The sequence below is a fragment of the Marmota marmota genome, unplaced genomic scaffold (assembly GCF_001458135.2).
Source record: "Marmota marmota marmota unplaced genomic scaffold, marMar, whole genome shotgun sequence".
NCBI classification, from domain to species: Eukaryota; Metazoa; Chordata; class Mammalia; order Rodentia; family Sciuridae; genus Marmota; species Marmota marmota.
In genome coordinates this window covers 10,742,506-10,767,630 of record NW_025999913.1, presented here as the reverse complement: position 1 = coordinate 10,767,630, position 25,125 = coordinate 10,742,506, and the positions used below count along the sequence as shown (strand labels likewise).

The 25,125-nt window shown below is 47.9% G+C and overlaps 1 long non-coding RNA gene across 1 annotated transcript in view; it reads left to right on the top strand.

Annotated features, from left to right (window-relative positions):
* LOC125615593 overlaps positions 1–10,186 on the top strand; it is a 43,939-nt gene extending 33,753 nt beyond the window's left edge. The window contains exons 2-4 of the long non-coding RNA XR_007346239.1: positions 3,397–3,861; positions 6,398–6,657; positions 9,326–10,186. This is a non-coding gene — a long non-coding RNA (uncharacterized LOC125615593). The remainder of the gene's footprint in view (positions 1–3,396; positions 3,862–6,397; positions 6,658–9,325) is intronic.
* The last annotated feature ends 14,939 nt before the right edge of the window (positions 10,187–25,125 follow it).

Genomic DNA, 25,125 nt, shown 5'->3' with positions numbered 1-25,125 from the left:
TCCCTAATGGGGAGGGTTCCAAGGGCTCTCGGGCTGTGACTTTACGGAATCAATGTGTCGGAAAGAGGCACACTTCCCATGCAAAATGTCCTTTCTACTCTCTTCTGCTCCTCAGAGCTTTGCCTCTGAATACACAAAACCGGTATTTGTGACTGCCAAGAGCCTTCTGCTGGGAGGGAGAACGCATTGTAAATCACTCTCTCACAGCCAGCGAATGAACAGGGTGTCTTTCTCACCCGTAATCATGGTTTTGCTTTGAGCTGAGAAGGTTGTTTTGGGGGCAATAAATTGTGATGTCAGTTACCCTTCAGTCTCTGCAAGTGATTCCTCGGTCGGAAATTGGTGCTCTTAACAGTTGGACCTCTGGGGTCTCTGGGGCTGGCAGCTGAAAATCTGGGAGTCCTCTGCTTTGGAAGGAGGGAGAGAGAGAGAGAGAAAGAGAGAGAGAGAGAGAGAAGTTGATTCATAGAGGCCCTTTTGTTTCAACTTTGGTGATCAGCAACTTAAAAAAATGGCTTTTATTAAAAATATTTTACATTAGAGAATTTTAATGAGGTTTTACCCTGATAAAATATTTTTAGTAAGTTTTAAAACTGAACGCACAAGGGTCATGGCCACCTGCTTCCTGGCAGTGACGGTGCTCGTGACGTCATGTTGCCAAAGCTCCCAGCCACCTTCCCCGACATCAAACTTAATATCACCAGGTGTCAGGTTGTCCTGGACCATCTTAACCCTTAAAAACACACTGTTTCTTGACTGTTCTCTTTGATGTTTTTATGACGTTGTTGTTCCGTCCTCTTTAAGTGATCAGTTATGAGGAAATATCTGGCAACTTCTGCAAGAGAAAAGTCATTGGCTTCGACTTTAGGGAAGCCTGGGTAGTTGCTGCAGCCCCGCAGGATGAAGCTACTGTGGTTGGGGCTGGGACTAGGTGTCCCCCTGCCCAAATGCTTTACTGTGGTCATGTGTTTCACAGGAGGGGAAGGATTCTCGGAGTCACAAGGGCATCATGCTCATTCAAACTGATCTGTTGATGTAGGGGTTTGGCCTATTTCTCTCTTCTAAGTGGATGGGGGAGTGAAATGGGGACAGCTTGCCCCGTGCAATTTCCAACCTCCATAGCTTGGAGATCTTAAACGCGAGGCAGGAGGGCAGGATGGGGAAGATGTGCCCTGGAGTCAAGCAGATCCCGACGGGGCTGCCACTCTGCATTTTCTTGCTGTATCATCTCCAGCAAGTGACTCTGTGTTTCGTTTCTGCATTTGTAAAATGGGCAGGATGGTGCTAACAATCACAGAGCTCTCCCTCCCAGCCCGTCTCTAAACAGCAGCAAACCAGGGCGGCTCTGCCTTCCTGAGGTGTCCTGAAGCCTCACGGCCCGCCTCCAGGTCCTCTGTTGCCACCTTGGCTTGAGTGGCCATCGGGGTCTGTGTGGTCTGTGTCTGCATGCTGTACCTGGAAGAGCGCCTGCTGATTAATGTTTGATAAATAAAGGAATCTGCTTCATGGAGTTGTTAACAATTAAATGCTATATGCTTGGCCCTGAGCCCTCACATGGGACAAGCGTAATAAATGTTGGCCATTATTATTTTTACTACAGAGTTTAATCATAAGAAATCCACTTAGGAGTGGAAAATAGGAATTTAACTGTAGCCAATTGACAGGGCCTATCCATGGGAGAAAGTCACCCGGACCTCTCTGCTAGGATTGGGGTTGTCTTCATGTTCTTCCCTGCTGTTATTTCTCCCTTGCCATTTTAGTGGTAATACAAAAGAATAATAAATGTGAGCTCAAAGGACACACTAAAACTGTTACCTATGGCTGGGCTTCCCTTCTCCGTTGTCAGAATGGCAATTATCAAGAATACAAGCAACAATAAATGCTGGTGAGGATGTGGGGGGAAAGGCACACTCATACATTGCTGGTGGGATTGCAAATTGGTGCAACCATTTGGAAAGCAGGATGGAGATTCCTCAGAAAACTTGGAATGGAACCACCCTTTGACTTAGCTACCCTACTCCTCAGTTTATACCCAAAGGACTTAAAATCAGTGTAACGCAGTGATGCAGCCACATCAATGATTCTAGAAGCTCAACACACAATAGCCAAACTGTGGAACTAACCTAGGTGCCCTTCAACAGGTGAATGGATAAAGAAATGTGGTATATATACACCATGTAATATTACTCAGCCCTAAAGAAGGATGAAATCATGGCCAGTAAATGGCTGGATTTGCTAAACAAAATAAGACAATCCCCCAAAACCAAAGGCAACATTTTCTCTGATATGTGAATGCTAATTCACAATGGAGGTGGGGCTAGAGAAGAATAGAGTTACTTTGGATTAGGTAGAGGGGGATTAAGGGAGGGGAGGGGTCTGGAGGTAGGAAGGGTAGTAGAATGAATCAGATATTATTACCCTATGTACATGCACGATTACATGACTGGTGTTCTTCTACATGTGTACAACCAGAAGAATGAGAAATTATACCCCATTTATGTATGATGTGTTAAAATTAATTCTATTGTCACATATGACTAATTAGACAACAATAACAAAAAAAGTATGGCTATGCCAGGATAAAAGAATCTGTAAGCCGAAGAGGCTGGCATTATAGGTAGACTGAGGTCACAGGGTTGGGAATTGACTGGAGGGAGGACTGAGATGGTGATCCTGTATCCTTCCTGTGTCTAAGAACCACTGAGGACCTCTTTTGAATCAGTCAGTCACTGCGGTGTAAAAACCATCCCCAAAACCAGTGATTTAAAGCATCAATATTGTATTATTCCTCCCAATCATGCGGGATGTTCTGCTATCCTTGAGGTTAGCTGGGGCCACTGTGGTCCATTCATCTAGGGATTGGCTGGGTCTGGGACCTCTGGGAGGGTCATTGTCTGAGGTCTGGGTGCTTTGACTGGTGGCCTTGATTCTGCTCCATGTGACTTCTCCCGAGTTCAGTCGTCACTCAGCTGTCTGACCTTAGCTGCTTTCCCTGGTGGTCGGCCTTAGCAAGGCCTCTTACCTAGACCTGGAAATCCGACAGTGCTATGTTGTGAATTCTGTCAGTCAAAGCAAGTCACAGTGGATGGGAAGAAGCCTGCCAGTGGCTGTGGGGGACGAATATGCATTGTTGGGGGATCTTTGCGGACATGCTGCCACGCCCTTTAACTTGCACTCCCATGAATCTTTCCTCTGAGGGGGGGAGCTAAACTTCTCAGCCCTAAAGTTGCAAACCAAGAGCCTCAGCCTCCGGGTCTGCATGAAAGTCCCCACCGCCTGTTAGGAAGAGCAGTTTTTCTCTCTGCTTAAAAAAAGACATTGCTAATTATTTGATTAGGAGTCATTTACTTGGGACCTGTATATTCTGTGGTTTGGGATTTTTTTTTTTTCTTTTAGGTTTCACAAGCTTTTATTGAAACCACCCTCTCCCACTCCCATGTCAGACCCTGGCCATTTACTTCATTCTTACAACAACCTCAAGAAGGCTTTGATGATTAAAATGGAGATTATTCAAACCACTTTTTGGATATAGGATGCCACTGATCGAGGGTCACATGGCTAACAAAGTTCAGAGACGAAGGTTAAAGTTTGCTTCTCTCGCTTCACGTTGCACACGTGTTCCACGACACCACCCAGCCTCTCTCATCTCAGTCAAGAAAATCCCAACAGAAGAACAGAGCTGGGGAAAGAGGCCAGTACTAATTTTAGTCTGTTTCATGGAAAAGAGTGGCGGATCCATTTGATGCCCAAAGACGGGAGCTCACCTCTGCGTGGACCTTTGAAGCAAAGCTGTATACACTGGACAAATTTCACTCTGGACTTTCTGGATGCTGTGAATCGAATCTCAGGTAGGTCTCTGAGGTAAGATTGGGGTCAGCTGTGTGTGACAAGAGGCCATGTTTCTGTTTTATGAAATGAGCACTGGGGGCCGGTATGGCAGGGCCAGTGTGGCTGCTCTGTAGGGGCGAAGGCCTCAGCTCCTTCAGTTTGGTCCCACCCTCTCCTGTACTTGCACGGGCGGCCCCCAGGCCTGCAGGGATGAGCTCTCAGCAGTTTTCCACCCTCAGGAAGGAGAAGTGGGAGGGGAGGCGGCTCTGCTTCCCTGTGGACACTTCCCGGAGTTGCACACGACATCTTCTTGGTCAGTGACCGCCACAGGCTGTGTCTAGCTGGAAGGCTCTGGGCAACGGCTCCCTGAAACAGCAGAGAGCTCTGTACTAAAGAGGACAGGTCCCGGGGGACAGCAGCAGATGTGGTGTGCAGAGTGATTCTTCCCTCAATGTGTGAAATGAGAGTAAAAGTTTGGATAAGTTATTAATTCAAGATGAGCAAGAAAGACACTAGCTTCTTGTTCCAGGTGCTTTTTTTATTTTAACTAACAGTAAGCTAGACCCGTGTTGTCTTAGACCTGGGACGTGGTGTGTCCTGAGTGTTTAAATTTAGATGTTTTTACAAAATGTTCTTCTTCTTCTTCTTCTTCTTTTTTTTTTTTTTAAGGAAAAACCTGTCCAGTGGCATCTCCAAATAAATCACAACAAAGGTATAAGGCTGTCCCCTCCTGTTCAGGACAGCCAAATGTGACACACTGCTATTAACTAATGACCATTTAACCTCAACCCCCACCAGTAAGGAGGAGGAAACAAATAGGTTCTATTTTAAATGAATTTGTCCACGTGAACCTGTGCAGTAAAAAAAACGATATGACAATAGACGGATTATCACGATGTTTGTAAAGCAATCAATAATTGAACAAAATTGTGGGTCACATTTTTGCTTGTGGCCGTGACCATCAAGATTAAAGGCAGCAGAGGTCACGTGTGTGTTTAAGAAATGTGTTGGCCTAACACCTCGTGTGTGTTCAGTGCTGCTTGGCTTCCATATGGGTATCACACGCTTGGCAGGGATGCCCAAGAGTGTACGGTGCCTTCTCTGTTTTCTATGCATTAATAACACAAGTGGGGACAGAAGAGAGTTTGGCTAGACTTTGAATGAGGAGTAGGATCTGGGTAGAGAAGAAGGAAGTAGGAGGGATGTGGGCCCCGAAAAGCCTTGGGGGTGAGGAAAGCATCCCCACCTGTGGTCCAGTGAGGAGGTGAGGGCAGGTCAGAGTAGAAGCGGGGAGTAGGAGGGGGTGTCGGCTGGTAGGTTGTGAGAGACCCTAAGGCCCAGATACTGAACTGGGCTTTGTCGTACGGGCAAGGAGGAACAAGAAATATGTCAGAGCACGTGCAAGAGCGAGGACTAATACCAGCCCTGGGAGGGACGACCTCCTACTCTGACCTTTGGCAGACAGCCAGTAAAGGAGGCGGAGGGAAGTGTCGTGCTGGGATTAAGCCCTGGAGGGCAGAGTGCCATGGAAATCAGAAAGGGACATCGGGAGGATGGGGGCGGGGTTACCAAGCTGTGAAAGGTCTCAGATTTGAAGGTGCATGAGAAGCGGTGTCCCTGGCTGAGGTCAGGCAGGTGGGCCTGACCCGGCCTGTCAGGAAGGAATGGGTGCTGGGGAGCCCAATGGCAGGTGGAGGTGACTGAGCCACAGACAACCCAGGTAGGAGGGAGGTGAAGCAGTTCAGAGGGGGCCCCTGGCTCCGCCCAGCACCCACACCCTGAGATGGGGAGAACTGCATGTGTTCAGGGCTGGAACAAAGATGCAGAAAAGAAACAGTCATGAAGTGAGGTCCCTTGGGTGTCAGGGATCTGAAGCCCAAGAAGCTAGCCGTCCTTGGGACTGAGAAGATCTCCTGAGCTTCTGGGGCACCGTGGGAACATGACCGACAGGGTGGATGTTCAGCAGAGCGGGGAGCTCTGGCTCTCGCCGGAGCCTGGGGCTAGGAGGTGTGGAGGGGCTTTGGAACTTCTGCTCACGAGCTGGGCTGGATGGGGCAGGAGTCCAGAGACTAAGGCAGCGGGAGGTTTCTGCTAAATGTGCATCTTGAACTGGGAAGAGCTGTTTCTCCATCCGCTCTCCACCTCCTGATAGCAGAGAGGTAAACAGGGGTGCCCACCCCCCACATGCGACTGGCACGTTGGACTTGACTGGGGCCTTAAGGAGGCAAGGGAACCCGTTGGCCATGTGCCCTGGGGAGGGCAAAGACAGGATGGGAGTTTCCTGCCCCACTTCTTCCTTGGAAAGGATCCCATAATGCATATGTAGTAATCACTTTGCAAGTGTCTCCAGGGAAGTATTTTATTTCACAAGAGCAGATGTTGAAACAGGGTTGGTTCCCTTTGGCCACTGGACTCCTCTGTTCTGTGGCCCAGGTGAAGTGCTGATGGCGTACTCAAGTGAATACGTGGGGTGGGTCAGAGCCTGCTGCCACTTGGAGCTGAGCACAGGGGTGTCCCCAGCACCTGCGCTTGAGCAGTAGCTAACATCTATTTTTGTACTTTCTTTTAGTTTGACTCAAGGCCTTGACCCACAGGACCTTGTGGGCATTTTTACATAGTCTGGGTGACCTTGGCAAGAGCAAAGCCCATAGATACAGAAGGCGGATTTAAGAAGCAGCTTCCACATCCGCAGCAGATGTGAGGGGTCCACAGGCAGCCGGGGCCACGGGAGTGAAATCCTCTGGGCGCCCTGGCTTCTGGTTGGCTTTCAGAGAAAATGAACAACAACAGACCCAGAGGGGGGGAAACGATAGAATGTGGGACCCCCAGGTGAGTAATGGCACCTGTTCCTTCCCTCCCATGCTCAGCTGTCCTATGGCTCCAACAGAACCCTGTTTCTCAGGCCCTCGCTCCACAGTTACTCTGCCATGCCCAGTTGATTTGGTGCAGGCTGGTGAGTCAGAGTTCAAGGCAAGGGACAGGATCCCTGTGCAGATGCAAACCATCTGTGCCCAGCCTGAGCCAAGTCCTCCCGAAATCCACTTCTCCGAGCCGTCTAGTCCCATTGCCCCTTCCTGGGGCTGGGCTTATAAAAGCCTGAGCTTGTCTTGTTTGCAGGACACACTGATTACTAAATGGAGCAGAGAGCACAGAGCGGGGAGGCCATTAACCCACAAGGTGCCTGGGAACCACAGAGAGAATCTATGCTTCGCTTGGTCCCCGAAACCTGGAGTCACCTGCAAGCTGAGAGCCTTAGGAGCAGTAACTCTGGTTTCTTCTATGGGGCATTAGGAACCTGAGTTGTTAGGTTTGGAAAGTGTGATTTTTTTTCCCCCCTTGATCTTTGTGTTAGGTCTTCTGAGAACTCCAGGTGGCCTCACCAGGGACAACCTTGATTACTCTTGGAAGGGAGCTGCTTTTATGCAACTTCCCTGGAACCTGCAGGTTGAGATAGGGTGCCAGGGACGATAAGGCACAAGGTTAGGAGTAGTGCTACCCAAAGCTTGGCTTCCATCTGTTGGGTGACCTTGAAAAAATCCCTTTACTTGCTCACTATGAGGTCAACCTGTGGACCCATGGGTGGTCTGGCTATTTGCTGGTGGAACTCACGGCAGAGCCGGGAGGCTGTGGGGTGGGCGGGATCTCTCCAGGAAAGGGCTTTGAACTCCTTGCACAGAAAAGCAAAGAAAAGCAAGATAAGGGACGTCCAGTGATCAATGCTCAATCACGTTGTAATTGTTCTTTAGGCTCCACCGGAGCCCAGAGACCCCTTGTGAGCTCCAGGCTCAGAGTATAAAGCACTGCGTGAACATTCCGGCTTCCCCCGACCTGCAGACTTTTCTTAGCCACTGTATTGCACTAGTTCTGCTTCTTGTGTCAAGGGACATTTAATTTGATTTATCTTTGGTCTGGGTTAGGCTGAATGAAGTCAACTAGCCAACAGATCTACAGTCATTTCCGGGGAGGAGACAAGGCTCAAGGGCAGGTCTCTAGCAGTTTAATCCCCCCATTGAGGGGAACCCAAGGTTTGGATTTGAAGAGGACGTGGTATGTCTACACAGCCGTCCTTCCTTTGGCTCTCAGAAGCCTTCCAAGGCAGAGCTCATGGACTGTCATGAGCTTTCGGTTTTGACCTTGATTAGAAAAGGGTGGTTATGAGGAAAACAAAGCTTTTCTACTTTTGTTTTGGATGTGCTCTGTGTCTTAATAGCTGTTGGGTCTGATCTGCAATATTAATACTGTCAAGTTTTGTGTCCGTCTCTTCTATGCACATCTATTTATTTATTTATTTTTTTTAGGATCAGATGTCTTAGCTGTCACCTGCTGCGGACAGTGTTGAATCTTAATACAGAAAAGCAAAATTAAAAAAAAAATAACCCAAACAATAGTTTCAATAGCTTTTTTTTTTTTTTTTTTTTTAACTTGAGATCATCTCTCATCTGAACAAGAAAGGCTGTATCTAGAGCAGGTCCCTAGGAGACTGTTTTTCCCGTAGACTAGGAGAATTCTTTGCATGGTCCTTTCTCCAACCTGTATCCCACAGAGACCGGAAATCTCAGACTCCAACTCCAAATTCAACCCACGACTCCCGACTCACGTGTCTTGCTCCCAGCAACATAGTCATTTTTCAGAGAAAAGGAACCCGGTGGCACTGATTGTTGCTTCTTTCCTGCAATCTGGCTCTGAGGCCTGCAATCTCCCCTCCTGGCTAACAGCAGAGCTAATGACTCCCTGTCCTGATCTGTTGCCTTGCTCCTGAGGAGGGTCCAGCAGAGCTGGACACTTTCCTAGCATGACTTTTGGGGTCACAGGAGATGGCCTCTTCTATTTCTATAGCCCTGACATCTGTCCTCCTTCAAGCTATTCCAAGCCTTTGCATTCATTTTGCCACAAAAATATCTGGAGAGAGGACCCTGGAATCACGGCCTGCATTTCCTCTCCTCTCATCCACCCAACACTTTATTTCATGGTGGCTTTTGCCTATCACTTGCCTGAAATTGCTCTGGCAAAAGTCAGCAAGGGTCGGGCACGGTGGTGCCCATCTGTATAATCCTAGCAGCTTGGGAGGCTGAGGCAGGAGGATCGTGAGTTCAAAGCCAGCCTCAGCAATGGTGAGGCACTAAGCAACTGAGACCCTGTCTCTCAATAAAATACAAAATAGAACTGGGGATGTGGCCCAGTGGCCCAGTGCCCCTGAGTTCAATCCCTGTACTACCCCCTCTCCCATCAAGAAAAGTTAGCAAGGACCTAGTTGCCAATCAGATGGTTTGGGTAGGCATCCCTAACCTGTGGACTCTGAATGTGGACGGAGAAAACACTTTACTTTTTGTTAGCTTAAAACTGAAATTTGGAATTTCCTTTAATTATGAATGGAAGTAATAAAACATTAGAATATTAACGTGAAAGGTATTGCAGATATATACATATATATATTGGCACTGGGGATGCTTTACCCCTGATCTACTCCCAGCTCATTTTATTTTTTCTTTTGAGACAGGGTCTTACTATGTTGCCCAGGCTGTCCTTGAACCTTCGATCCTCCTGTTTCAGCTTCCTGAGTAGCTGGGATTGCACGTGCACACCACTGAGCCTGTTAGTATAATGTATTAATATTCAGATAACTATATGTTACTATAAGTGGTTTTAGTTATTACTGAATATCTTGTCTTTGATGTATTTAATATTATTATTTTGTGGGGTCCACAGTCCTCACCAGAATGTCAAAGAGGTCCCTGGTTAAAACAAACACAAAAGCAAAAATGACAAAGAAACCCGATATTAATCATTAGCCAACAGATTTCTGGGTGTTTCTCCTAAGGGCCTCCCACTGCAAGCTCTTTCTCTGCTGTTTTTCATTACTCTTTCCTAACTCAACTTATTATTTCTCCCTTAGTTCATGTCTTTCATTTAAGGTTTTCCCATGATCCTGATCTCCCCCCTGCCCCTGCCCCTCCACACAGAGTGGGCAGTTCTGCAGGGTAGAGACAAGTGACTAGGCCATCACGGTGCAGTCTGCTGTGTGCTACGGACACTTAGGGGACACTTGGAGAAATGCCTAATCCAGTCTTGAGAGGTGGGACAGACTTGTCATCAGAGGTGACCCCAGGCTGTCCTGGAGGGCCATGTAGACTTAACTAGGCTTGGTGGTAGGAAGGGGGGGATGGCTACCAAGGACTGGTCGGAGGGCAACGGTGGCCAGACTGTGGAATGCTCTTCAAACCAAATTAGCAGTAGCCACCAAAGGGATTTGAGAGCTGTGTTTTACAGAGATTGCCCTGGCTCAGAGTAAAGATGGGTTGGAGGGAGGAGGTCTAGAGATGAGGGAAGAGAGGCTGACAAACTGCCCTTTGCTCATTCATTAATAAAACAAAGTATATATATATATATATATATGTGTGTGTGTGTGTGTGTGTGTGTGTGTGTGTGTGTGTGTATATACATATATATATAATTTTTTTTGGTATTGGAGATTGAACTCAGGGGCACTTAACCACTGGGCCACATGCTGGGCACTGTGTGTGTGTGTGTGTGTGTGTGTGTTTTGATTTTATTTCGAGACAGGGTCTCACTGAGATGCCTATGGCCTCAGTAAGTTGCTGAGGCTGGCTTTGACCTCATGATCCTCCTGCCTCAGCCTCTTGAGCTGCTAGGATTATAGGAGTGGGCCACCGTGCTGGGCTCCTTAGCTCATTCTTGAGTGTATCACACGTGTCCATCCTGTGCTCATGCTTTCCTGCTGCCTAAGATGCCCTTCCAGCACATCCAATGCTCCTGGACAGCTGGGGTCCATCTCCTGGGCTTTATCCTCTTTTCTGAGTTGCCTGACTTCACCACTGTGTTCCTGGAGGAAATTTAGAGTTTTTTTCCCTTAATGACTCTGGTTCTTATCTCATCCTTAAGTTTCTTGAGGGCAGGGACTTGGCCTTCTTCATCTTTATATCCCTGGCACCTAACATGTTGCTGGGTCCCTAGTAAATCCCTTGAAAGGAGCCAGACTAAGGGACGGAAAGTGCAAGCGTTTCTGAGGATGCGTTCCTTAGGAGGTCTCTTTTTAAAATTTCTCTTCTTCTTTAAAAGGGGGGAAGTTCCTCGAGGTTATCGAGAGCACAGGAGCTTCTTTCTGAGCTCCGGAACATTTGTGAGAAATGGAACTTGCACGTGTCTATTTGGAAGCCTTCCTGGAGCCTGCTGTATCCTAACTCGTCAGTGTCAGCGCTGCCTTCTAACTCTGTGCTGCTTTCTGTGGCGTCTTCTGAATTAGCATCAGGTTTTTGTCAAACATGGAAATGTTCTCCTAAGGGGGATGCCGCTTCTTAAAATCTACAGAGTGTGTGTGCGCGCGCGCATGTGTGTTCGCCTGAGATTGTGGAAGGAAACCTTGTGCAAATCCCAGACAAGCAGAGGTCACCTCTCCAGGACAGATCGGCCTGAGCTCTGGAAAACTAGGACCCACACCATCTGACTTGGCGAAAGCAGTATGTGTGGTGTGAAAGCCCTGACTTCCTCTGCCCCAGCCTACCTGGGCTGGTTCCCTATGGCATTAGTAGGACAACCATCTCCCTGTTGCCCACGCCCTCTTCTCTCACTGACCACATCCAACGGGAACATCCCAATGTCATGCACTCACCGTAGCCGCTGCCAAATCCTCGAGAACATGCCCTCACATTTTTACTCACCCATTTTTAAAGTCTCCAAACATGGCTTCTGTCCCCAGTTCTCTCTCTCTCTTTTTCCTTGCTTCAGTGTGCTGGGTGCCCACTGTCTGGGTCTACCCCACCCAGCAGAGTGTGCATATCCTCCTTTGTGCCACCCAGGTCCTTGTGGAGGTGCACAGTGCCAATCCTGTATTCATTCAACAAGCGTTTCATAATTGCCTGCTCTGTTTAGACCCTGGCTAGATGGTGATAAGATGGGAAGGAATGAGACGGTGCTTTTGGTCTGCTGTGGTCTCATCTGACAGCATTTAAACTGTGTGATTATCTTCTATAGGAGCATGAGGTCCTTGGAGGGTGGGGACCAACTCTTTTCTCTTAGCTTCCCAGAGATCTGGCTGGTGCCTGGTACACAATGTGCTCAGTCAGTGTTTGTGGAACGAGGGCCTCTGACTGGGATCCACAGCATCTGGACTCATTGTTAGGGGGTGTCAAGGTGTTAAATTGATTCAGGGGGCTGACCAGTCATGAACCCAAGGGCTCCAACTAATGGTAGGGGATGATGTTTATTTATAAAGGGGTAACTTCTAGAAACAGTTTATTTGCCTCGGCTGTTTCTAATTCAGCTTTCCCCCCCCCCTCTTTCTTCTTGTTCTTCTTTGAATGGAAAAATGTCACCCACTCACTGGTTTTATATAGCTCCCATTGAAGTAGAACTCAATGGAAATCGTGCCTATTAATTAGAAACCCAGAATGTGGGCAGCTTTTGAACTGCTAATTAAAACACTTACCAATCAGTTTGCATTTGTGTTTTTTAAACCTCTTTCTTTTCCTGAACCTAGAACTTTCACCTACCAGGGAAGATGAGTTTTAAAAAGGCAATTGCTAAGAGTGATTGTATCAGGTTTTCAAATACCTCCAGTGAAATCTCAGGGCCGGGTGTCTTCCTAGCACTCAGAAGGTTGTTAGCGGGGGCTACAGAGGACACAAGTGGCCTCCCAGGTCCCCTCCCTTAGGGCCTCTTGTGACTGCTGCCAGAGGCCCCTCCGTGGGTAGCAGGGCCACATCCTTCCTTTTCGGGCAGCTCAAGTGGGGACTACCTCTGCAGGTCCTAGGAGCTGCAGGCTCCAGTGGGGCCTCTGAAGTTGGGGCGCTTGCTCTGCCCATTTCTGCTTTCTCTGGGAAACCAAATGAATCCCCTGAGGACAGAAGACAGAAGGGTCTGAGGACTCAGGCTCTGGCCCCTGCTCCGCCTTCTCTCAGGGCCTGGCAGCTTCTGCAGAGCCCATGGATGCTGACGCTTGCTCAGGAGCGTGGCTTTCTGGGCAAGGTGCCACGGACTCACACAGGATCCCCTATTCAGCCCCAGACTGCATCCCACCTGACTCTTGTAGGAGTGGCCCAGCAGGGCTGCCCTTGTGACTAGAGTCAGAGTTTGCGTGGGCTTCGTGAGGCGGGCCTGCAGGAGGGGCCTGGGGCTACTCCAACAAGTGCTCCATTGTCTCCTGGCCTGGGAGATGCCGAGAGCAGCTCCCCGGAGGAGGAGCCCCTGCGTCTGTGGGAGTTGATTCCGCAGAGCCAGGCGGAGCCATGTGGTGAGCATGTGCTGGGGGCCGCGCTGGGGCCATGGGCTGGCCATGTGCTTTGAGTTTGGGTTTCCTTTCTTTTCCAGAAGGTGGGTGATTCATGCAAAATGCTTAACGATGCCTGTAACGCACTGCGCAGGGGATCTGATCCCCTTTGATGTGCAGGGTCTTTTTGGAGGTTCCAAAAAACAGTTCAAAAGGTTTACTTTGGACACCACACCTCCAGCACATGTCAGAGTCAGGGCCAGCCTCCCCAGGCAGCGTGCTGGAGAAAACATCTTGTGCCGGCTTCTTCTCTTCTCCCTTTTGACTTGTGCTGATTTCAGGTTTTCAGACTTTACCGTCCTGGTGATGAAATGAGGAGATTAAGCAAAAGACAATAAGCAGCTCTGAGCTTTTGAGCATCCAGGGAAGCAAGGCCTCACTGTGGTCTTCCAGTCCTGCTGCTATTAGGTGGTGGGAGGGAGGCGTATGGTTTGCTTGGATTGAGGGACCTTTCCTGTTCTTGTCCCCCGGCTTGGAGTGATTCGAGGGAAACAGGCAGAAAAAGAGCCATCTGGCCACCCCATGTGGGTCACATCGCAACCCTCCCTGGGTTTGTTTTTAGGTTGTGGGCACCGTGCCATCCTCCCTGTCTCCTCTGATCCATTGGGTATGTGAGTTAGGGGCAGCTCAGTGAGGATGGGGGCACAGAATGCTGGGCGGGAGGCACAGGAGAGGGCACATGGGGACTTTCAGGGAAATAAGTCACTTTTCTTCACTGTTCTGAACTTCTGTCCTCCAGGCATGGGTGTGGGAAGGGCACCCCCAGCTCTGCTCACAGGCTGAAGTCAGGTGGGTAGGAGGCTCTGGAGGTTCTGTGGGGTTCTCCAAACAGGCGAGGCAGAACCACGCCTCATCACTGACGTGGTCATGGCCTTGGAGTCAGGGGCTCGGGGAAGAAATATCTTCCCTCTCTTCTCCCTATTTCTCAGGAGCTCCGGGGTCCTATGGCAGGGGACATTTTTTTTTCTGTTCTGTTGGCTGTTTACCTGCTGGTGGGGGTGGATGCTTCTGCCCTAACCAGACTGCAGTATCCAAGGGGAGGGGAACTGGAAGAATCCAGGCGCTCTGATCCTTTACTCTGTTGGGAAGAAAGATTTTGAAATCTACAAATTGAGGCGCAACCCAGGCTAGCCACGGGGGCCCCGAGAGCGCGGTCTGGAGAGCTGGCTGGCGCAGGTGCACGAGCGTGTCATTGGAGAGGAGACGCTCCCACGGCCCCGCCATCTGTGCCCTGGAATTAGACTTCACTTCTCTCCACACACTATGTAGGTTACTGCCCCCAGCAGCTTCCAACCCCCTCACCAAAGCTGGCATCTCTGAAATGCCACAAAGGCCCAGTCGGCCTCCCGAGGGATTTACCGCAACATACGAAGTATCAGGGCCAACCCTGCAACCATTTGGCAAATTACAGGTATGGAGTCGTATACTGACTCTTATGCAATTTCCTCCGCCTTTTGCATCTCTCCTCAGTTCCCCTTCATAGGTTTTCCTCATGGTTCTCCTTGACCCTCCTCACAAAGGGTCATCCCTCATCTGCAAGCTGAAAATAACCCTTGCGCTCCCATCAAGTCTGCGAGGCCCTGACTACGCCTCTGTCCCGAAGAACTCGATGAATTATTATTGCTCTTGCCTGAGCTCATGGCCTCAGAGATCTCCTCCGGTTTCAGAGCATTCCCACATTCCTCTGTCCCTTTGAGTTGTGTCTTTGACAGTTTTCTGAAGTCTGCCTTCTGCACACAAGGCAGGTTTCCCCCGAGGAATCCCTTTCTTAGTCTTTGCATATCATCTATGGATGGCCCTTCCTTCCACGTCACTCCAGATTCTTATTTTCATTCTACAACATGTGGTGGCACACTTTAGATGTCTGCTTCTGATTGAGTTCCATTAAAGATTAATTATTCTGGAGCAAGCAGGGTGCTCGGCGCTTCCATTTGCCATTGACTTGCAGAAAACCCCTGCATTGCTGTCCCATTTGTACACAGGAAAATACCATCACTGGGAAAGCTAGACTTGCAGTGAGTCGTTGAGCAGCTCCTTCATTCAGAAGGAATGAAGCCCTTGTCCCAGGAGAAGCAGTGGCAGAGGGCAACCAGGGTGGGCTGAAGCATGGGAGGTGGGCAGAGGACCCAGTTGCAGGGGGTCCACCATGCTGGCATGGGCCTGGGGCATGATGGGCTGGGGAAGGCCAGGGTGGGATGACCTGACCTGTCACTCCATGGCCGCCCAGCCCAGGCCGGTGCAGGCACCTGCTCCACACAGTGCCGCAGCCCCAAAGCTCGAACATTCCCCATCCACTGACCTGGACCTCTAGCTTCTTGATGAATGGTGGGAAAGCAGAAGTGGGGGCAGAGCTAAAAGTTGAGACTCAAGGGCCAACCAATAGCATTGGTATTTCCCAAAACCTGATTAGCATAAATTTGGACTAATAGCATTGACCAAGTACTACAAAAACCCCGAGACTAGCTCGCTCAAGCAGCAACCCCCCCGTCAGGTCCCCTCTCGACCCTGAGAGTGCTGTCTCTTTCTCTTCATGCTTGAATAAATTTTTTCCTCCTTTGCACTCACTCTTCCTCAGCTGTGGCTTTTATTCTTCAAATTCGTGAGACAAGAAGCCAGAAGGAAGAGTGAGCTTCTGGGGGTCTGCTACAACACTGGAGGGCAGGGCCAGCCATTAGGAGCTACAACACGCCACTCGGTGGTGTTGGAGGAGAATCGGGCCGTGCCTGCTGTGACCCTCAGAGCTGACTCCAGCAGGCACGCCCTGCCTTGATTGGCTGCTAACACTGCAGCAGGCTTTCTTGGCTGCAGAGGCCTGCCGCTTATGCAGACCCCACCTGCAAGTAGAAGCAGAGAATTTAGTTTCATCTCGAACTCGGGTTTCACTTTAACATCAAATCAAGCTCTCTTTTCTCTGAATCACATATGGTTTCCCTCTTAGCCAGACAGAGCACACTCTCAAATTCATATAAATTTGGACATTTTTTTTTCCAGTTGCCCTGCATAACTAGCTTGGAGATGTAATTAACCCAAAGTGATAGATGAAACTATTTCGTGTGTGTGTGTGTGTGTGTGTGTTTCAGTTAATGTCAGCCAATATTGTGGACAAATATTCCCCTCTGCCTTAGTGAACAATGGGATAATGGATTAGTTTAAATAACCAGTTCTAGAATCCCTTGCCAGTGACATATAAGGAGACTCAATCTATATTCCTCCTCATTTCACCAAGCTGCAGGCCTGATTCTGTTCAGGCCTAATTTATCTTTTCCTTTCCTAGCCTTGGTGCCTGGGCATCCGGGCCAATTCTCTCAGCCATTTTTCTCTTGCTTCCGGAAAGCAATCACTTAGTATGAGCTGGCACACGTGGGCCACCATGACAGTGCATGAAGATGGGTTATTTCAGGGCCAGGATCAGAGGCTCCAGCATGAACAGTGCATGATATAAACACAAAACAGGCCCACTCCCGTGAGCTCTGGGACCAGAGACATAGTGCAGAGGTTGGGGAGCCCAGGTCCTAAAGTCAAAGGGATGAGGACATGGATAGTTACACTGGTGCCATTTCATAATAGGAAATCTTGAGGTAGAGGGAAAATAAGTGACTTTGTAAAGGACAACGTGATTGAAACACCACAATATCTAGTTTCCAACTGGGCGGTCCCTTTGGCCTGGAACATCATGGTCGATGACGGTTAAGAAGCATGCTCTTCATTGGTGTCACTAGTCTGGAGGTTGACAATGTGCAGTGCTGTTCTGTCACATTTTGTTTCTGATCTTTAGGGCTACAGGATAAACTTCTTGAGGGAGGGATAATGTCACATGTGTCTTGGTCCCAGGCTGGCCTTGAGCTAATGCTCACAAACATCAACTGCTTAGTAAGTTGGATGACATATAATTGAACACTGAACCCAACAAGAGACTTGAATGGTTCACAGTGTAAGTGGGCACTTTCCTGGCAGTATTCTAAGTTGAAAATCCTGAGCACTTGTATTCATTAGGGCACAGGCTAAGTATTAAAACAAATAGAAAGATCTCCAAATAAAGTGATGTAAACAAGAGTGCAAGTCCTTTATCTCTTATAGAACACTCCAGAAGTTGGTAGACTGAGTCCAAGTCCAAGGCAGCTGCTATAGCTGTAGGCAGCAGGAAAGAGGGAAGCCAAGAGGGTGGGCTCCTGTTCTTTCTGAGGTCATGACCTGCAAGTGGTACCTATCCTTTTGCTCACCTCCTATTGGCCATGTCTAGGTCACATGGCCACACCAAAGCAGCAAGGAAGGCTGGGAAATATAGTCACCAGATGAGGGCCATGCCCAGATTGGAGTTAGGAGTTCTATTATTAAAACACGTGGAGAGAGACCGGGGGCAGTGGCACACACCTGTAAATCCCAGCGGCTCCGGAGGCTGAGGCAGGAGGATTGCCAGTTCAAAGCCAGCCTCAGCAACTTAGCAAGGCTCTAAGCAACCTAGTGAGACCCTGTTTCTAAATAAAGTACAAAAAAGGGCTGGGGATGTGGCTCAAAAAAAAAGAAGAAAAAGAAAAAAAAGGGGAGAAATGCCATTTAGGAGGTGAGTAGCCTTTGTTAAGCTAAAATTCCTCTAAAAGACTTCCCTGAATTTGAATCTGTTGCACCAGGTTTTACTTCTTACTACATGTGGGTGAAGTAGTTTTGCTTATTTTGACAACACGGATCTCATTTATAATTTCTATTATTCCATGAAAAAATGAAGTTTTTTAATTTTCACAGACCAAATACACACACGCACACACACACACACATTTTAATATAAAAGATACTCCTCCATAAAGCCAATGGGGGCTAAAAAAGTATCCTCTCAAGCAGGTTCCTAGATGTTCTAGAAGGATAAACACCATAGTGCAGAGATGAAGAAAGTGAGCCGGGATGAGTGGGTACTCGGCAGGTGCGGGGAGGGGGTCTACAAGAACTGTGCCGAGGACCGGACTTCTGCCGTCGGACTCTCATCTCTACCACGTGTGCTCTGCTCACCATGACCACATGACTTAACTTCTTTGAATCTCAATTTTCTTTTCTGGAAAATATGGATAATCATACCCTCCCCTACCCATTTCAGAACTGCTCTCAAGAATAAAAGAGCCACAGGTGTAAGCACCTTGTGCAGGGTCTCGTTTGTAAAAGCTGCTTAATAAAACTTCCCCTCCTTCTTCCATTTTCATTTCTTTTTCTTTATTCCGTCTTCTCTCCTGACCCCCTCTTCCTCCTTCCCTCCTGGAAAGGGGGCTAGGATGGCCCTTGTAAGCAAGTGAAATGATCCCAAGGCATCCGCTTTGGTTACCCACGCACAGACCCAACCCGGGACCAGTCCTTCACCAATGGCTAAAGGAAAGGACATCTTAGCTGTGATCTACACCCAGGGCAGGGGCCAGGCCAGCCCAGGAGGCTGGAAACAAGTCTCAGGCAATGGCCGGCACAGGGGCAATTTCCCCCTGTCTGCAATGAATGCATCCTTCAGTGGTCCCGACCCTTCGGGCTGGCTGATCAGGCAGTGAGGGCCACCAACAGGGTCTGAGGAGCTGGAGACATGATACGCCAAGCCCTTTAGGAGCTGCGTGAGGAGGCTGAGAATGTGGGGGAGGGAGGCATTGTCAGCTGAAAACAGAGACCCCCGATGGAGGTGGAAGAAAGGAGACGGAAAACAGGTGGCCTCTGGGGGAAGCGGGCTGGGTTTTCTGGACGGGCCCATCCGTTGGAGAACAAGCAAAGCCAAGGGTGAAAATTCCAGCCAAACTTGGGCTCCGGGGCGCAACTGGGAGGCAGGACAGAAAGGTGGACTCCCAGGGAAGCTGCAAGGCCTCCCTGAGGGCTGCGGGCCCAAGGCCGTCCACCTCTCAGGGCCAAGGGCGGAACCTGAGGGAGTCAGACAAGGCTCTTCCACGGTGAAGATGCTCCCTCCTCGCGTTGCAAGGAGCCGTCAGGGAACAGAGCAGTGACCACTGAGAAAGATCACAAAGGATCTGAACCTCAGAGACACCGACAGTGCAGAGCTATACTCAAAACCTGGAGTTTCCTCCCCTGGAGGAGAGATGAAGTTAGATGGTGAAATCTCCTGAAATGCAGAGGCAAACTGCAGGAGAACCAAGGGATTTCTGCCCCAGAGAACCAGAGTCACTGCAGTGGGTCCTTGGGTGCACGATTAGATGGCACAGCACTGTGCAAGGTCTCAGTGCCCAGGAAGGGCTGTTGAGCTCACTGTGCTCGGTACTTAAGCCTGTCGGCTTGTAAGGTGATATTTTACCCATTAAAATAATCAGAGCACATGCGATTTCAGAAATGTAAAGTCTATCTTTTAACTTACGATTCTCCCACATGCATTGTAAGTGGACCAAGCATTGCCGAGATTTGTTTCTGACACAATAAAGGGAGATTTAGAAGACTAGAATGTGAGTCCCATTTCAACCTATTTATTTATTTATTTATTTTTTGCTGTGCTGGGGTTGAAACCAAGAGCCCTCCATGGGCTAGGCAAGCAATTGATCTACCACTGAGCTACGGCTCAGCCCTGAATCCCACTTGCGACCATTTTGGCCACCGTGGTTAATCTATGGAATGAGGATAATAGAAGTCTATTTAGAGAGGTTGTAGGGATAAAATTTGATAAATATGAAAGCACTGGGCCAACTCTCAAGTGTTACCCAGATGTTAGATTATACTAAGACCATCACTATTGCTACTCAAGTGTCCGTTTGCTTTTAATAACTTTGAATGGCCTGGTATTAACTTGGGCATTTTGAGGATCAACTACTAATTATATAAAATATAAAGGCAATTGTAATGGTTGGATTGGGACTATGAAAATCAGTGTCTGCCTTGTGCTGCTATAACAGACATTCTCCAAAGTATTTGGAGTTTCCTTTAGAAATGTTTTCAAGGTTCATTTTCTGTCCCAAGGTATAAGACTTATGCAGTTGTTTTGGTAAAAGTGCATTTTTTTTTTAATTGGAAAAAAATATTTCTTCCCAGGGATGGTGAAAGTACCTTGGAAAATTCCTGGATAACAGTACCCATCTGTGGCTTCTTTCTTCTCCCTCCGTAGAAGCTAATTTGTAGGAATCTTTTATCTATCTAGATGGCAAAGTTTCAAAATCGATTCACATGTCAGCAAGTTTTCCTTGCTTAGGGATGCTTCCAAGGGCATTACGGTGTTATGTACAGAATGCCAAAAAGAACTCCGAGAGTAAAGGAAACCCATGATCAGTACAAGAGCCCTTCCTCGGAATGGATCTTACTGATGTCCTGCAGAGTTGGTAGGATCGAGTCTGGAAGCCGTGAGCACAATCCCAGACAAATGGAGCCCAGACCGGGGCTCATCTCTTCTCTCTATCAGGTTCCTATCTGTAAAATGGGAAGCTCTGCCGGATTCCTACGTGAGGTTGCTCTGGAGTGCCGGAAGGCCTCTGAATGACCAAGGGCGGAGGTCATTAGAACTCTCTTGTCTTAGCGTAGACACTGCCAGGGGAGTGTACCCTCTGTGAGCTCAAACAGTTGTGTTTCAAATGCTGGAATATATAAAGAATAACTCCTTCGCAACCCACACCTCCTAGGATGTAAAATGGACTAGAAACCAACGAACAGCATCCTGCCAGGTAGAAAGAAAGCTGTCCTTGGAGCCAAGAGAGAGCTCTTCCTGCCGCTAAAGCACCATTTATTACCTTATATAATACCCGGCTTGTCTCCAAAGACTTGACCCATTAAGCAAAATAGAACAAAATGAGCTCAAGGATCTCGGAAATGAGTCTGTTCTGATGACAATGGAGGAGGCTGGAGAGGCATCGCTGAGAGCTGTAGACGTTCTAGTTATTGTCGGCAGCGGCCTGTGGCTCTCGTGGGCTTGCGAGGTGAAGGGATGGCTCTCATTGTCATGTGTGGACGTCTGTCCAGCCCTACTCCCGACGACTGCCAGAGTCGACAGTTTAAACAGTTGCGATCTTTAACACTCACTGACACACTGCCAATGGAGGGAGACCTGCTGGGTTATGAATTAGAAAATGTGGGAGGGAGGGGAGACCAGCAATGAGACCGGATGGGAGATCTGTTCCTGCCCGTGGCACCCGTCCAGCTGGCCGAGAGTGGAGAGAGGCACCATGTTAGCTCAGCTCCTCCGGCGAGCACAGGCCGGTCAAGGTCCAGGGATTTGGCTTTGACCTTGGTGGAGCCAAACCACATGCACTTGGTTCTGAGAAAACCAACCCATAATCTGAGAACCGATTCCCTGAGAGACCAGCTGACAGTCTCGCGAGGCTGCCGAGTGTGACCACACTTCTCGTGGCTCTGCTCTGCTCTTTGACCTTTCAGTGGCTTCCAGGGCAAACGCCCTTTCTGGCTCTGAGCTCACCCACCCGTGACTCAACACCCGGGTATCTGTTTCCTAAAATGCTGGACACTTGTGATGACACACGGCAAAGGCTCCCAAAGCACCCCCGACTGCCTTTTGTCACGAATGCAGCCTGTCTCCATCACCTCCACCCAGAAGACTCCTGCAGGAGGTCCAGTTGGGAGTGGACCTTAGGATCACCTCCTGTCTGCTCTTCTTTTTTTTTTTAAAAGGTGAGAAAAGTGGGGCCTAAATGTTAAAGTGACCGCAGCCGGCCAGTGATGGAGCTGAGAGTAGAATGCTCTTTCTCCCCTCTTCCATGTGGACAGCCCATGGAGCCCAGGGTGCAGGTGGGCGATATTCTGGGGTTGTGTTAGGATGCCCATGTGCCTGGGATCATGGACTTTGTCTCCTTTATCCTTTTTGGAATTGTCGCTGCTATGGTTTGAGTGAATCTGTCTCCTCAACATTCATAGACCAGAACTTAACCCCCAAGGTGACATACGAACAAAATGGAGACATTGGAAAGTGATTAGGCTTTGAGGGCTCTACTCCCAAGGATGGGTTTAGTGTCCTTATAAAAAGCCTGAGGAAGCAAGTTCATCCCTTTTGGCCTGTCCATTCCTTCTGCTATGTGGGAGAGAAAGAAAGTGCTCTTAGGAGCAAAGAGTGAGCCCTTTCCAGATACTGAATCATCTGGCACCTTGAACTTAGACTTCCCAGCTTCCAGAACTGTGAGAAACTATCTTATATTATCGTTAAGTTCCTAGTCTAAGGTACTTGTCATAGCAATAGAAACAGACTAAGTTATCTAAAGTTACCAAGCCCCTGTGTCAGTCCATTGCTGTGACAAAATACCTACCAAAACAACTTAAAGAGATGAAAGGTTTTATTTTTGACTCATAGTTTCCAAGGTTTGGGTCTATGGTCACATAGCTATGTTGTTTTGGACCCGTAGTGGTACATTACATCACCGTGGCTGCTGGTGGCCAAGGAAGCTACTCACCTCACGGCAGTCAGGAAGAGAGAGAAAGAAGGGGTGGGTCTTAATATTCCCTTCAAGGGCACCCCCAATGGCCTCACTTTTTTTCACGTCCCACTCAGTGCCACAGGCTGGAGACCAAGCGTTTAGGGCTGGGCCTCTTGGGGACATTTAAGAACAAAACTATAGCACTCTGTTTCCTCAAAATAGGAGTCCCACACAGTATCCGAGGCTGGTTTGATATTCATGTAGAACAATAAGTGGAAAGCGCCAGTTATCATTTTGAAGCATCTGTGAGTGTAAGATGTGATGATAAAAACACCCACCGCAAAACATCATCATGCTATTTTTCTTTTGGCCCCGAGCTCCTTGATCCCTAGGTTGGCCTTAATTAATTTCAGGCACATGATTAATATGTTAATGATGCCTTCATTCAGCCCTGGGCATCTGACTGTCCTGCAGTGTCCCCACCACCAGCAGGGCTCTTGCGGAGACGGTCCATCTATATGGCATTTTGAAAATCCCCATTCCACTGAAAGATGAGACCAAAGGATTCCTCGTCATTGTTGCAAATCAATTCCAGAGAACCTTTAATGGGAGGCTCGGCTGGTGCATGGAGGAGGCTCACGTTTCAAAAACCCAGGGAACACGTGACTTCCCAGGAACCTGACTGTTGTTTAAAATGAGGAGAAACCTGGGTTTAGCTGAAGATCGTGGGGACTCTCAGGAATGCGCAGGGTAAATAGTGAGACTTAGTGGGGCTAGGGAAGAGTGTACAGTGGTGTTCACGGCCAAGGACAAAGTGCAGTATTTGATAAACAGACTAATTTGAAATCTATTCATGTCACTGGTCTTATGTGGCAAAGTGCGACCTTTCTCTTTCCTCTAAATCTCCTCTTCTGTCGACTCCCCCGGGGTGAGTAGTGGGGCTCCTTGTCCCTGAAGCTATCTGCTAGGACATCTACCGGCCAAAGGAAATAAGGAAATAGAGAAAGTTCTTCTTTCAAGAAATTCTTTCAGAACGCAGCCCCAGTGGTCCGGTGTGGTTCTGTGTTATTTTGCTCTGTGAAGATTTTCTCCGTCTCTGCACGTCTGGCTTGATGGATCATCTTTCCAACCTGGAGGAATATTTTAGAGTGGAAACAGCAGTATCTCAAGGCATTAGGAAAGCTTGAAGAATTCATTCTTCATACCTGCTGCAACGTGTTAATGATCCGAGGTTACACAAAACGCCAAGTATTTGGATCTCCTGATACGGAAAGTTAGCGAAAATACTCCATGCCGTTTTCCATTGCTGTTCCAAGATCACATCTGTTTGGAACTGAACTGTGGCATGTGTGCTGGGGAACCTGTATGAAATTAACTTTTATAGCTGACTTTACAAGCAGGATCTTTTATTGTCTACAACTTGGCTGGGATTCAGGAAGTTCCCAAAATGATTTATTGTCATATGTGCCTATTCTATGGCGGTTGATGAAACTGATATATTATTGAACATATGCAGTCATTCCATCTAGAGACAACAGATCATTTAAGCCTTTTATCCAAAAGGATTGAAGAATTCTCCATCGTGGAAAGGGGGAAAAAAAGAGTTGAGTATTTTGTTTTAAGTGAAATAATTACTTGCAGGAAGAAAACATTTGTTGCCAATCCTATAATTCTTTTCTGTTTGCCAACGTAGTAAAATCTTATTAGAATCTAGAATATGTTCTTTAAGCTAATATTTAAGGAATATCTGCCCAGCAAATGATTAATTACATTCTTATAATATCTGAGATGGTTAATTCAATTTATTTGATGATGATAATAAGAATAAAGATCATGGGTTCTAAATTTCTTTCATGTCACTTAGTGTAACACCCTCCCCCAAGCCTCTTCCAGTTTCACAGAGGGACCCTTTTAAACCAACTAGACATCTTCCATATGGTCACAAGAGCAACAGGGTAAAATGCTAAGAAATGCAGTTCTTCCCCTAGTCAGAGAAAACCTCGAGAGCTTTTTCTTCTCTTAATGAATCAGGAGGGATTCCATGCATAGAAGATAACACATTCAACAGCAAACACACGGTGTCTGACTACATTAGAACATCAGGAAGATAAAGATAAATGTCATTCTAGAATCTCTCCTTACAGCTCATAAAACATTGCATCCTAGGCCAAATCTGGAGCTTTGGGATCCAATGTGACCCGTCTCAGCCAATCAACTAACTGGCATATCCAGATTTCAATTAGAAATGGGGAGTCAAAGATTCGGGAGTTTCAGTCCTTGCAAAGCTGTGTTATCCAGCGAGAAGACTTAGCTCCAATTTCCTGGTTACAATGACAGCAGAAAGCAAACAAATAAACAGACCCCTAGGACTGTATAAACACTATCCATGGGTCATTTACAAAGCCAAGGCGTGGCTGTCGAGGGGTGTTTTTGTTTTGTTTTATTCTTGTTAACGTAGACACTCACTTTTTGGGAAAAGAACTCAGAATTCAGTTTCAGGATTTTTGCCTAGTCTCCGCTAATCCCCTTTATTCCAAAGCACTTTTTCTTTAAAATAGAAGTCATTCTTATAGTTACCGCCTCATTCATTTTCGTGAGGAATGCAGGTATCGACAGATATCACTAGCTTTCTACAAACAGAAAAGTGAAAGCTGCATTTAATGGATGTAATAGTTTAACAGCACTGATTACAAAACTAAT